Genomic DNA, 14,942 nt, shown 5'->3' with positions numbered 1-14,942 from the left:
AAACCTAGAGTCTCTATCTAAAATAATACTCAAAGGTTGTCCATGGATGTTGATTACTTCTCTAAAGAAAAAAAATCAATGTGGTAGGCATTATGAGTAGTCTTGTAAGGCACAAAATGAGCCATCTTACTAAACCTATCCACAATTATATGTATGCTATCAAATCTCTCTTTAGACATTGGAAAATTGAACACAATACTTAGGGACTCCCAAGGTCTATTAGGAATGGGAAGTGGTTGGTAGAAACCTATATTTGAGGATGTCTCCTTAGCCTTTTGATAGATAACACAAGACTCTACATACTTCTAGATGTCATGATTCATCCTAGGCCAATAGTTGCATATATGAACAAGTTCCATGGTTTTGTGAACACCAAATTCCCACTAAGAGATTCATTGTGCTTCTTTTAGATTAGTTACACAAATTTGTCCCTCGTTAAACAACAATCCTTCTTAAACGGTAAAATCAGAGTATTCACTATGGAAATGGTTTTGATTTTTTTTTCATCATTAGGATATTGATCCCTAAAAAAATATATACCAATGCTCCTTAAATAAATTTCTTGATTTGTCAAAATCCTCCTACTAAAGGCATATGCAACCTTGTTGGGTTTTTCCTTCTTGTGCTTGATAATTAATGTGTAGGCTTGGATATATTCAACCCACTTCATGTGCTTGTGATTGAGTTTGTATTGAGAATTTAGGAAGCTTAGTTCTAGGTTATCTATGTACAATACACATTATTTCTAAAGGAGGTAGTGCCTCCACTTCTTTAGAGATTGAACTAGGGAATATAGCTCCAAGGCATAAGATTAGTACTTCCTCTTTGCATCATTGAGTTTCTCACTATGAAAGGCAACATGTTTGTCTTCCTAACTAAGGACATCACCTATTATAATATTATTGACATCACCTTCCACAATGAATATCTTCTCAAAAATAGGTAGTGTAAGGATGGGTTGTGAAGCTATCTTTTTCTTCAAGGTTTCAAACCCTTTATTTTCTTGTTCATTACATTAGAATTTGGCTTTCATTCCACCCTATACAGTGTCTAGCATGGGTGCACATATCTCACTAAACTATCTTATAAACTTGCTATAAAATTGTGCTAGCCCATGAAAGATTCTTACCTTTGTGGGAGTCTTAGGTGCAAGATAGTTAAAGATTTCTTCTACTTTTCTTGGATCCATTTCTCGTCTCCCTTGTGATATGAAAAAACGTACATAGACTAATTCTTGCTTCATAAATCAATATTTCTCTGAATTGATTATTATCTTTTCATCATGCAACCTTTGTAAAACCATTTTCAAATGTGTAAGGTGTTAAGCCTTGGTCATACTAAAATCAATATATCATCAAGATACACAACATCAAGTGTACCTATGAAATCCTTTACGACTCCATTCATCAACCTAATGAAAGTAGAGGGGTCATTAGTTAGCTAAAAGGGCATGAAAAGCCACTCATACAAACTTCATTAGATTTGAAAGTTGTCTTCCACTCATCTCCCTCCTTGATTTTGATTTGATGGTATCCACTTTTGAGATCAATCTTTGTGAAATATCTATCTTCTCCAAAATAGTACATGAGATCTTCTATTTTAGGTATGGGGAACCTATATATTATGGTTATTTTATTGATAGCTCTAGATTTAGTGCATAGTCTCCATGTACCTCCTTTCTTTGGAGCTAGAATAGTAGGTACTACATAAGGGCTCATACTTTTCCAAATCAATCTATGGTCTAAGATTTCTTTCACTTGCTTGGAAATCTCTTCATTCTATTGTGGTGTCATCTTTTATGTGACATTTTTAGGAAATGATGTTCTTGGTATGAGGTCTATTTGATGACTAATAGCCCTCTTAGGCAGTAAAGTGACATGTTGTCCATCACTAATTATATATTTAAATTCCTTCAATAATTCCTACACCTCAATTGGTATATTAGGCTTCTTTTCTACCTTCTTCTTTATTGGCTTCACCACTATGGTATCCCCTAAAATCCTTATCACCCACCATTAAATTTTTTTTCCCCACTAGTTGACTTTCCCATTCACCTAACAAGGACTAAAATTTAAAATTAATCCCATCCTTTTTGAAAATGTAGTCATTTTCATCTCCATCATGCATTGTAGTGCCTCTCTTGTTTGCAGTCTGTACCTTGTCTATTTTGCTTCGAGTGATACTTGATACTCTTATTTTGTACCTTATGATGACTTGAGGGTTAGATGTTATACTTTGACTCAGTTCCATAGATGCTATGCTATTTATTTTATCATTTTACATGTTGATGCTATTTTGAGATGACAGTAGACCTATGATGATATCTAGTTTTATGGTTTATTGGACTTATTTGTTGAGTATGTTATGAGATGGATTCTATGTTATGGTTATTTACTTCATTCTTGTATCTTTACGATTTCTACAAATGTGAGTGATGTAAATGGTTTAAATATGTATTTTAATAGACGTTGGTTCAGCTATGATATTATATGCAATTGCACTTGATAGTGTGTTTTAGTGTGCACGAATTATATCCCTGGCAGTGGCACATGGAGTTAGTGATTCAGCTATTCATATTTTGCCAATGTTGTCCTTGTATGGTCAGTGTACCCTTATTTAGTTGTTTAAATCTAAACCTTTTGATGATTAGTAAATCCAAACTCATTTGCATTATTTGATTAGACCAGTGAGCATGTCTGTGTATTTAGAAGTTCACATTTGTTCCAAAAGTGTTAAGTGATTTTCTGTGATTTTGGGTTTTTGGGTTTTAAATCTTTTCAAATTTAATTTTTGGCAACTTTGCTTTAGGTGAATTTCCATTACAGATAATAACCTTTTTTTTTTTGGGTTGATTTGGAGTTTAGCTACTCCAACTGGCTAATTTCTAGAATTGACTATTCACTTGAAAAGTGAATAAGTATTGGAAAGTGAATTCATTATTCACTTCTCACTTTTTAGAATTTGAAATTTGAGAGCTATTTTGGAAATCCTCTTCTGAAAGATTCTTGTTTTGTTCATTCTAGGAGCTATGAGTGTGGGATCTTCACAAGGTTGGTCTCGTTGGATTTGGCTTGGGGAGTTTATGCTTTGCAATCATTTTTAGCAGATTTGGTGGGTGAATTATTTTAATGTGCGAGGTACTATTTCTGCCCCTTTTGCTGTCAGGTAGGGCTTTCTCATTTTATTGTGTTTGCTCCATTTTAGCTTCTGATTCTTGTAGCACTTTGTTAGGAGGCTGAGAACTAGTGTTCCCCTCTGTTTTTGTTTGTTGGTTTTGCCCGATTGGTCGAGTATGAACTTTTTCTTTGTTTTTGAAATGGGGGTTTGGGTTTTTGAGCTATTTTGCTCTCCATTTTTGCATACAATGTCCAATTTCAATTATTTTTGGATTTTTGGGGTTTTTACACCCAAAGGCCAAATGGGTTTTAATTTTGGAATTTTTCCAAATTTGGGGTTTTTGCCTTTTTTTGCGTGCTACCCTATTTTCTTAGGTTTTCTTGGTACAATGTGGGTTGTGGACTTGGATGATCCATTTGGATATTCATTAGACCACTTTTTCACCTTATGTTTCATTGAGATGCGTGTAGCATCTTTCATCCCGATTATGTTTTCAGTTGATTAACTTATGTTTGTGTTCTCATCCTATCCTTGTGTATGATCTTCATGATGGTGGTGCGCCACACACATGTACATCTGTCGAGTAACCTGAGAGATCCAATCTTCCATGATACTTTCGAAAGTTGTGATCATTGGGGTTGAGTTGGGAGTTTGCATGCCTACGAGCACTCATCGTTGGATGAGCATGGGTAGGGTAGGGTAGCATATGGAGGGGGCTTCTATCTCGTAGCTTGGCAGTCCTGGCGTTGGAGGTTGGCAGAGGAAGCTTTATATAAGTGATGACTAAATAAAACATTGGGTGGTAATAACATTAAAGATAATAAAATAGTACTCCAGTGTATGAGCCTTCCGTTGAAGAAGTTGAGTCTACACAGTGTATGAGCCTTCCATTGAGGGAGTTGAGTCTGCACAGATCCAAGCTTGGGCTTTTTGATGCCAAGAGACTCTCCATGATGTTAGTACCTACTTAGTAGCCCATTGAGATGTTTGACTAGGACCTGTAGCTTTTGCATTGTCTTTGTCTTGGGTTTAGTCATCATATTGCTTGGCGTGTGTGTTAGCCATGGATGTTATCTTACATCTGTTTGTGGTTGGATAACTATCTCCATCAGCACGATAGGTGTGGACCTATGGGTGCCACATGGTTGGGAGGTATAGCTATCTTCTCCACTGCTAGGGACCAATGTACAAAGATGGTCTTATATACTAGTGCGACCATTGTTGGATGTGTTCACTTGGTACTTTAGTTTATGAAGTATGCTTCTTATGATTTATGCTTTTATTGGGATGTTGTTTATCATGTTTAGATGATCTTAGTTTTGACACATTCCTTATTATGATGATTAGCATGTGATAGGTGATGTTATCTACTTGCATGTTTATCTTTTGTTGTACTACTAGCATGTTAGATTTCCTTATGCTTTTGGTTATCAGCATGATTAGTAGTGATGTCCCTATCACAATAGTATCAATGATTTGATTAGTGGCTTGGGATGTTATGTATGGGGGGATGGCTAGGGCCCATGATGGCCTTATGATGCCATTGATGATTGGGAGGAACCACATACTTAGTGATGGAACACTAAAATTTTGGTAAATTTAGAGTCCCAAAAATCCATGGCAAGGGGCTAGTTTTCAGATCTTACGCACTACCTATGTTCAAACAATATACTTCAAGCCAAAACAAGTCATAATAAAAAGATTGTAGAAAAAGAAGCTTGATCCATATTTGGCATCTCATTCAGTTGCTATTTTTCTGCTATTTCCAATCATGTGATAATGTCTTCATCATTAAAAGTAGGACAATTCATTAATATCAATGGAGGTGGTGAAATGGAAGACATGTCTGACTATAGTCAGAAGTTTATATCTGCACTTTTGTTGTCATATTGACCCATTGTAGTTTCTACTACAACATTAGTGCAAATGGAATGTTGAGAAGGACTTAACAGTTTTGGGAAATAGAAATTTTATATAATTGAGGAAACTCACGTTGCTAGATTTAGGAGAAACCTGTCAAAAGTATAAAGCTATGTTATACACTAAAGATGATTCTGGTACAATATGCTATGTGCAAGTGATAAAGCTTTCATTTGCAGTCCTGTAAATATGCATCTATACAAGGTATTATAGCATGGTGATGACAATATCTTATATTTGAATGTTTCTTAAAAGAACAATGATAACCATGAGGATAAATATGCATATTTTTGGAGAAATTGACCAGTAGCAAACCCCAGAATATGCATATCATGAAGATGTGCTAGATTTAATAAAGCATAGCACTTGTAGAGGGCCTAGGAACTATAGATTTGGAAGGAGCCCAAAATAAAAAATTGATAGGGCAACACACAGTTTAGAAATAGAGATGAATATACGAGTGATGAAGATTAAAATTGTGAATCGAATTTGGTAATAGTAAGGAATAAAAACAAAGATATATATCCAGAAGATTTTTTCCATTAATCAAATAGAGCATACAACCACATATATTGAACTCCAACCGCAAAATATTAAAGGGATTGAAGAAAATTTATGTTTATTGATTATAAATAATAGACATTCCTTGCACACATTGATGCAAAATTTCTTCCTAAATGACAAAAACAATAATTTTCTTCCAAACGGAGATGCTTGAAATGAATGTGACAAAGATTTACGACGGATTCATCTGAGTGTATGCATCAATAGTCAAAGACGTTTATCCCAGATAGCAACAATGATATAATACAAAGTCCATAACCTACATCATGCGCCGCCAAAGTAAAAAATTGCTTCTCAAACAGTGACATATAAAGAGTATTCACCAGAATCGATTTCATGGAATTAAGGGACTTCATAGCGGTGTGTGTATAGAAGTCTGAAGGTGCATGTTTATTACTACAACTATTGCTCTTGCCAAACCCACAACTTAAGAACCTGTCATCGTGTGGACTTTGAAATCTTCCTGAATGAGGAAGAGTACACAGGTGGAAGTAGACATGTTTGAATCTATGATGAATAACCCATATGCCTTTGGGAGTTTATTTAAAAGCCATGGAAATAATTATGATTAGCTAGGTTGCATATTAAAGTCAAATGATAAAGTTTAGAATCAGTTAAATTAAAGTATCAAAATATTATGTTTTCGGTGGTTAGTATAGGATACAATTATTTATTTAAAATATGTGACTCAATTCTATAGGATTCACGTCCTTAACGTGAGCAAGTATAAATAAGGGAGAATTTATTTGTAATAGAAGAGGGATAAGATTCACATTTGACAATTACATTCATATTGAGAAGAGGCATTTCATATTTATTGTAAGGAGGGATAAGGAGTTTATTATGACTTTATAATAAAATTTCTATTATTTTATTTTAATAATAAAATAAATAGTCTTTTGTTTATTTTTAAATGGCATGGAGATTTAAACTACAGGCGAATCATCCTTCATAATTATATTTTAAAATTTTGTATATGATTTTGTTATCAAATAAGTGGACATGGTCAGTTAGCATATTAAATTTGATCATCATAGGTGTTGTGAAATATTTAATTATTTCTGCAGCTATGTCCAGTTTGTCTCAGTGAAGTTAAAATTCAATCTAGACTAATTTAAAGATTGCATTATAATTAGTTTTTCGCATCTAGATTATCAAAATTATTGGCAGTACAAGTGCATTGAACATTATGAAGTTGTATGTAAAAGTTCACCGAAGTTGACTCTATCGCCCAGATGAGCAAAGGCACTAGTCTTTTTATTGAAGTCAGAAAATCTATATATTCATCTTGCAAGCATCAAATTAATTATTATTCAATTGTTCAAAACATTTAACCATTATTCAACATTTCAATTTCATTTCGATCAAGTTCAAGGACCTTGCCAGCCGAGGAACTCGCAAAGTTTAAATTTTCTATAGAAAACCCTTGAATTGAGTAGTTAGTGTTCAAGGTGAAGGTTTACCTACTTGGGTGTAGCGGAGCCCAAAGTGTAGGGGAATCAAGAAGTATTCCCGTTCATTGGCCAGAACTGATTGAGAAGTCCTATCAGAGAAGTGGCAGGCTCTTGGATTTCTAATCTGTGGTTTTGGGAACCAACAGATAACAGATTGGCGACTCTACTGGGGATAGTTGTAAAATAAACCCTAATAGTTTCTGATTGCAAACTAGTAAGAGTTAGATTTTATTTTATTTGTTAAAACACTTTGATATATTTGAAATTCTGGATTAATAAGTTTTTTACATTTAATATTGTGCATTTTAATTTCCTTGAAGATTTCGATCTTGTAATTATTTTTTAAATCTAATTGCTTTGTGGAGATTGTATCTAGTAGAGCATTGTATTTCTTCTTTAAATCTTTCACAAAGGTATACTTTGCTAGAAGGAAGAACTTAGATTCTTGAAGATTATTTATTTCCTCTATTTGAGGTAGCAACTCTATTGTATTTTGATCGGTACTTTAACCAAAGATGCCTAGATCATCAGTGACTCTGCTGAGGGAGTAGACTCAGAGGGAAATTGTGGATGGTTTTTCAAATGTATCGATCATTTGAAAGAAAGTCTTTCATTCCAGATGGCATCAGGCCATTGGATTTCACCAAGTTTGATTATGAATCTTACAAGTTATCTCCAAGGCTTTCACAACTGGTACCACAATTTCATGGAGAATGGGATGAATCAACAATTCAACATTTGGATGCATTCTATACATTTATAGAAGATTATGAGATTTATTTGGAAGATCAAGTGATGAAGTTGTTTGCTAGAACTTTAAAGGACAATGCAAGACAAGCATATGAATCACTACCCACACAATGTATTGCATCTTGGAAAGAATTTGAAGGATGGATCCTATATGAATTTGATGACGCAAGCCATGAAGAAGAGATGTGCTATGAATAGTATGATGATCAAAATTGCAATATAGGAGAGGATCCTGAGATGTCTCCACTTGATGTTTTCTTCAATATAGAGAGATATGAAGGCGAGACTTCAACGCATTTGTTTTTGAGAGTGATGAATGCTTACCATGAAATTCCATCAAATTTCAAACCTCCATACATGGAATTCCTAAACAGAATTGTCAAGTTGAAAATTTTGCTAAAGGACCCTGATGTGATAGTTCTTCTTCAAATATGGGATCAAGGTATTGAAGATGAAGCAAAAGGTACTAAATTTAAACAAGAACATAGTAATTTTTCAAATTCAAATGTAGAGGAGATTGAAGAAGAATCTGATCATGATGAGATGGATAAGGAATTAGACTGTGAAGAACATGGAAATGATGAAGCAGATTCTCTTAGTGTGGATGAGATTTCGACCTTGTTGGACATAGAATATCAAAAGTATGTCGAAAAGGGTGGTCAATTTTTTCTTCCCATACACAGGGAGAAACAAATTGATTTTTCCTATGAAACATTTAATCAACAAGAAAATTCAGCATCTCTACAAATCCATATTATTCTCAAGAGGAGGAATCCAACGAGCTAGAAGAAGCATATAGTTCTCAAGTGGATAGCATATTGGTTGAAGATGTGCATTATGATTTAAGTATAGAAAAGGATCTATTCGATTACAATTTCAAAGAATTTTCAGATTCTATATATGAATTAACAGAAGGGAATGAAGACTATGGCCCTTTTACATTTTTAGATTTTGAAGACAATATGAGCATACATGAAGAAGAAGATGCATCTAGGCAGGATTACAAAATCACTTCAGATCTCTTATGCAATGAAATAATGGAGAATATCAACATAATACTTTGTGAAAGAGAAGTAGGACAGCATGAAGAAGTTTCTAATGAAGGTTCTCTTGAGGATATTCCCGAGGTTGCCTTCTTGAGTCCATTGTTGGAAGAAGAGTTTTTAGATCAAATAAATTAGTACAATGATGATATGCCTAAGAATGATTATAAAAATAATAAAAATCATAGCATATGTGGAGCAATATATTTAGAGGAAGAGCCATTTTCCAATCCATTTTATGATCAATATTTGCATTTAGAATGTGAGAATGAGATGCAATTGAATAAGGAGGATGTGGTTCAAATTGGTGCTGAAAGTTCTACAAATATCCTACCTAATTAGATTCTTAATAAAACTGAATCAATATTTTCTACGACAGATCAAATACATAAGGATTTTTTATTCAGCATGAATTACAGTGTACCTAAAGATTTATCAAAGGTTAAACAAAAGTCAAATACCAAGGATTGCATTAATAAAGAAGAGTAGGTAAATATCGCTCATGATTGTGGCACATTTAATATAGGTAAGAAGAATGAGCAGCACACCAAGGTAAGTATCCTTGAATACCATGTGATAACATTTATAAATAATATTCTTAAGAAATTGCTTTCAAGTTTTCATTATCTTTCTTTTGAAGATTTTTCTTCCACGTATATTGATCAAATCAATGAAGTAAGAGATCAAATGTTTGGATTGAATAAGAAAAATGAAAATTTTGATTTTGAACAAGAAAGGTACATGTCATGTAATGATTGTCTTTTATCTGCTAACAGATTAGATTTAACTAACAAAAGATATGATATCATATTCAGGACTTCAAAGGTGTTACAGGATCAAAATCGGGTGTTCGACAGAGGAAAGAGTCAAAGTTCATTTTTTGGGGGGGCTAGGGGCCACCCAATTTCACTGTACACTATGCTCAACATGGATGCTTGATCTGCTCCTCCAGAGACAACTAGGATCTCGCTATGCTCATAGGAAGCATACGTCCCCAGCAAGAGCCACTGATGCTGACCTAAAATTTAAAATTTTAGGCATCCATTTGAGGATATTTTATGAGTATCAACCTCCATGATTAAGAGTATGAAGCTGTATATGATTACTGCCTAATGATATTAAAGACTTTGAGAGAGAAGTTAAAATGTTGTGAGCTTAGAATGAGCATGTGAATGCAGTCCATTTCTATAATACATATGAAGATGATGATCATCATGTTCACAAGCTGATGAAGTTACATAAAGATAGAGAGCTCCTTGATCAAATATTGAAGTTAAAAGGATAAGTGCTAATGTAAATTTGATGCAACATGTCTGTTCATTAGTTTAGGGAGATTTTAACATATGTTTATGGTTAACAAAGTCAGGACTGAAAACTTGCCTAGATCATTAATCCAATTTTTGATGTCCATATGGGAACAATTTAAATGGCAACCAAAGGCAAAAGTTTGCTAAGAGAAAAGATATGAAGCATATTGAACTCTGGATAGTTGTATATTCTGAGCACCTTTAGTGATACTTTTCGACTTTTGCTACCAATCAATATGAAAGTGTTAATGATATAAAATAGTAGTCAAAGTCACTGCAAATGAATGGAGTAATAAATGGGTTTTGTTTAGAGTTCCTATGACAGGTAATTGTTGGAGAATCAAAAGTCTTTTATTTAGATGTAGTGATCTGATTGGAGTATTGATCATGTAAGACAAAAAAAAAATGCTTATATAAAAAAGGGTTATGGTATCAAAACTTACCTTATGCTATAGGATCATTAGGACAATAGTATCGATTTAAGGTGTTTCTTTTCTAAAATAGCTTGCAATGCTAAGTATGGTTTCCAGATGTTGATGAGGAATGAATAAAGGTATGAGCACTAATTCCCATCCTAGTTAAACATGTTAAAAGGAAATGGTTTATACTTAGTGATAATAGAAAAATTGGAAATGAAAAGGAGCAATGGAAGAGATCTTCAGAGGGATTCTATTGCGGTTATGGGTGCCTTGGGAGCTCTTTTTGACTGGAGAGATATTACTTGTCATTGTGCCAACTCCATCTTAGTATTGTGAAGCTATTACCGACCTTGTGCTAACAGGCTTCGCCTTGTTCCTAAACCATCTAATTCAAATAAGGGCAATCAAGGAAGAGCGCAACTACAATCACTCTAGCAAATTTGCAGAGAGTTGTAAAGGTCAGGAGAGACGAACCTTTTTACTAAGCACAAAGAAGCAGTTTGGACAAAATATGTAGCCACAAATAATACCAGGTCTTCAGTGAGGTGTCTCCACCATTCACCCTATTTTTGTGATGAGATCATCAGATTTTTGAATGATGGATTACGAGTGTTTTTAGGCCTTATGTTTCATTTTTCTCCAGAAAATTGCGATTGGAGCAAGTAATCTTGGATTGCTGATAGCTTCAGATCGATTGAGATTTCTTAAAGACTGGATAAAAGCCATGTTAGTTTAAGGAATACCATGAATTAATATTATGGTTGCGGCAGTCTATGAAGTGCTTCAAGTCAGCAACGGAGGAAAATATGGTCACCAAAATGCATCCCCTTATTTGGATTTTGGAAAGAGGAATATAAAAATATATTTGCTTGTTCTAACACTGTGTTTTTTTTGTTCTTGTAGGTGAATGCACGTTTGGATGAAAGAGCCGCTAGAAATTGGGAAATGATCATGGAGCACCATACACACCTAGTGGAGGAAAGCCCTATGCAATTTTGGAGAATGATCCTAAGGCCATACATTCGACAATACTATGAGTTCAATAAATATTTTGGTTCATAAGCTTCCACCATTTGATTTGGTAGTAATATGTCATTAATTAAATATTGATTATGGGGTAAAGCTTATGTTTGAAGCTTATAAAAGAAAAGTGATTAGTTTCTTGTTATTAAAGGGCACGATGTTTTTAAGAGAGGCCCCACGTCCTTTGGAAATCTATAAATATGAGATGTAAAGCAGAGACTTGAGAGACATATTGATATTATTAATTTTTACCTATTATATTCATTATGATATATTATATTTTACCAATTGGTGGAGAAATGGGCTTTTGAACTAAGCCTGTGGATTTGAGTTAGCAATTGGATTTTGTGTGGTTCGGATATGTTTGCAATAGATGGATCTTCTGTAAGGAATGTCTCTATTGTGATTTTATTTTTGGCATTATTATTTATTTTATATTTTGGAGTTTTAAATTATTATTAAGTTGTGTCCTTTGTAAATTTTTTAAATTTATTTTCTATAAATATTTTAATATTTAGATAAGTGGATTGGATCATTATTGCATTTTAAATTTGATAAACGTAAATATTGTGAAATATTTTATTGTTTCTGTATTTACATCTAATTTGTCTCCACAAGAGTTAAAGTGCATTTTAGAGTCATTTAAAATTGCATTTATATAATTGATTCATCACATTTGAATTATTAAAATTGTTTATATTTTAATATATTAAACTTTATAAAGTTGTACATTTCAACTAATAATATTGACTCTATTGCCCATCTAATTAAGCACTGGTCTGTTTTTCTTAATTCATAATCCATATGCTGGAAAATGTTTCATTTCTTGCCTTAAGGGAATTAATATATTCATCTATTTCATTAATCTATATTTATTCTTTATTTAAACATTACTTCAATCATTTACTTTTGTTCCCAATTCATAAATCACAAGTTTAAAGTTTTCCTATAGTTCTTGCCATTTGGGAAACTTTTATTGTATTTGTTTTCTAATTGATCTATTTTAAGTATCTTGGATCTAAGCATTTCGTCTAGGATTAGGTACACTCGCCTAGGTCTTGCAGAGCCAAAAGTGCAAGGAACTTGGACCATGTTGTTCAGTTCCGCCAAGTTGGCCTTAACTAGTTGGATATCCCAGCATTGAGTAGGCAAGGCTCGTAGGATTCCAATCTATGGTTTTGGGAACCAACACTTGGTTTGGTTGTTTTGTACATTGCAATGTTATTTTAGTCATTGTGATGTTGCTTTAGTTCACTGTGATGTTTCTTCTGTACTTTTTCTCTTATCTGTTAGATGGTTAGATTTTGTTCTTTCTATATTTCCTTATTTGATTTGAGGGTTCTTGCCTCAAAATGTGAATTCGGTACGCCCTAGTGTGGAGGTTCTAAACTCAATTTTAGTCTGTTGGTTGTCCTTAAGTGTTTTCTTGAGTTCCTTGGGTGACCTTTTATCAGCATGGTGTGACACAAAAATGTATTGCATGCCCATTGAAACTGTATTGTGTGTCCCCTAATTCTATCGTATGCCTTTTGGAGAAATATCACATGATACTGGAAAGTATTGCACCTCCTTGTAAGAAATGTCATATGATACTCATAATGTGTTGCACACCTTTGGGAGAAGTATCGTCCAGTCCTTGAAAATGTCACCCTCCTTCTTTAGAAATGTAGCATGATACTTTTCTGTGCTGTATTAAAGTATCACATGGTTTTTGTAAAAACCAGCGCAGGAAAGTAGTAGGCACTTTCTAGTCTGGTCCAAACTTTTTGAGAGTTGATTTGGATGCCCTCTTTAGTGTTCTTCAACCCTATGGTGTCACATTTTGGGTCCTAGTTGTTTCTATTATAATCCAATTTTTCATCTTTCTGTTGTAGTCCTTTAGGGTTTAAAATATATCATTTAAGTATAAGTTAATGTACTTAAGATATATTTTAATATATGTGACGATTCATTTGAGATGGGTTTTAGACCTCTACAGGCTAAGATAAAGATTATAGGAAATTTCAGGGCTTCAGAATTTAGACTTAGCCAATTTTTTAGGAGTTTACTTTGATCTTTTAGCTTGGTCGATCTCTTATGCTTTCTCATCTATGGTTTTGGTAGTAGTGGCATTTGGAGATCCATTAGTGTTGGATTGTGTGTCAGTCTTCCATTGCAATCTTTATGATCTGTGTATGATAGTTGCTTTGGGCTCTTACACTTGTTTAAAAAAATTTATGTTGCTTGTATTTCATCCTTGTTTCCAAGGATCTTTGAGTGGGGCATTACATGCATGGCTTCCCTATCAAACTAACATGGACTTCCCAATAATAGGTTACAAGAATCCATGGGTAGTACATCACACAATACCCTATCCTTATATCTCCCTTTGCTAAAGTCTGCCCAAGTTTTTTTATTGACTAGTACACATTAATGTTTCTTTAACCATGTGACCTTATAGGGATTAATATGGGGAATTCTTTTCAACTTTAACTTAGTTACTACTTCATCAAAAACAAGATTTTCAATAGATCTAGAATTAGTTATGACTTTACATACCTTATTGGAAATCTTGCATTTGATCTTGATCAATGTCCTCCTTTGGATCAGTTCTTCTTTTATGAGTTATTTGATCAATGCCCTCCTAATCATTAGGTTTTCCCCTATCTATGAATCTAAGGGTGCCTCACTTTATTTCTTACTTGATGCTTCTTTTTGGTCATAAGTAACCCTCTTCTCCCCTCCATGTATTGATTGCAAGTGTAACACTTCATGGTAGAAAAATAAGAAGGACCTCTTCCTTGCCCACTAGACCTACCTCCAAAGTTTCCACTTGAAACTCTACCTTTGTGATGATCACCCTTTTGACTAGTTTCCCCACTCCATTATGTGAGTTTAGACTCTCCTTGAGTCCTTGATTTTGATCCTCTTCCTCCAAAGTTCCCTCTATTATCTTTTTCATTTCTACATCTTCCCCTTCCTCTAGTATTAGATTCATGCTTCTTCTTAAGATTTTTCTCTAACTTAAGGGCCAACCAGTAAGATTTATGGACTGTGTTGGGACTCCAAAAATTCAAATCCTATTGTATATTACACCTTAAGAATTTGATGTACATAGCCACTTTGATACTTTCCTCTTCATTCACATTTTCCCTTAGGCATATCTTTGAAATTCCTCAATTATTGAGGTCACATATTCATTTTTTTGTTTCAAATTTGGTCTTGTCATATGCAACTATATTTCATTATCTTTAGGGAGGTAGGTCTCTTTGATTTTAGATACTATGCATTTCCAACTAGTTATAGGGATTTTCCCTTCTTTTTCTCTCTTAGGTTGTATGAAATTCCACTAGGTTCATGAAACTT

Source organism: Cupressus sempervirens, chromosome 3 (genome assembly GCF_028749045.1).
Source record: "Cupressus sempervirens isolate cs-2001-9-10 chromosome 3, ASM2874904v1, whole genome shotgun sequence".
Lineage (NCBI taxonomy): Eukaryota > Viridiplantae > Streptophyta > Pinopsida > Cupressales > Cupressaceae > Cupressus > Cupressus sempervirens.
This window is presented reverse-complemented; position numbering follows the sequence as displayed.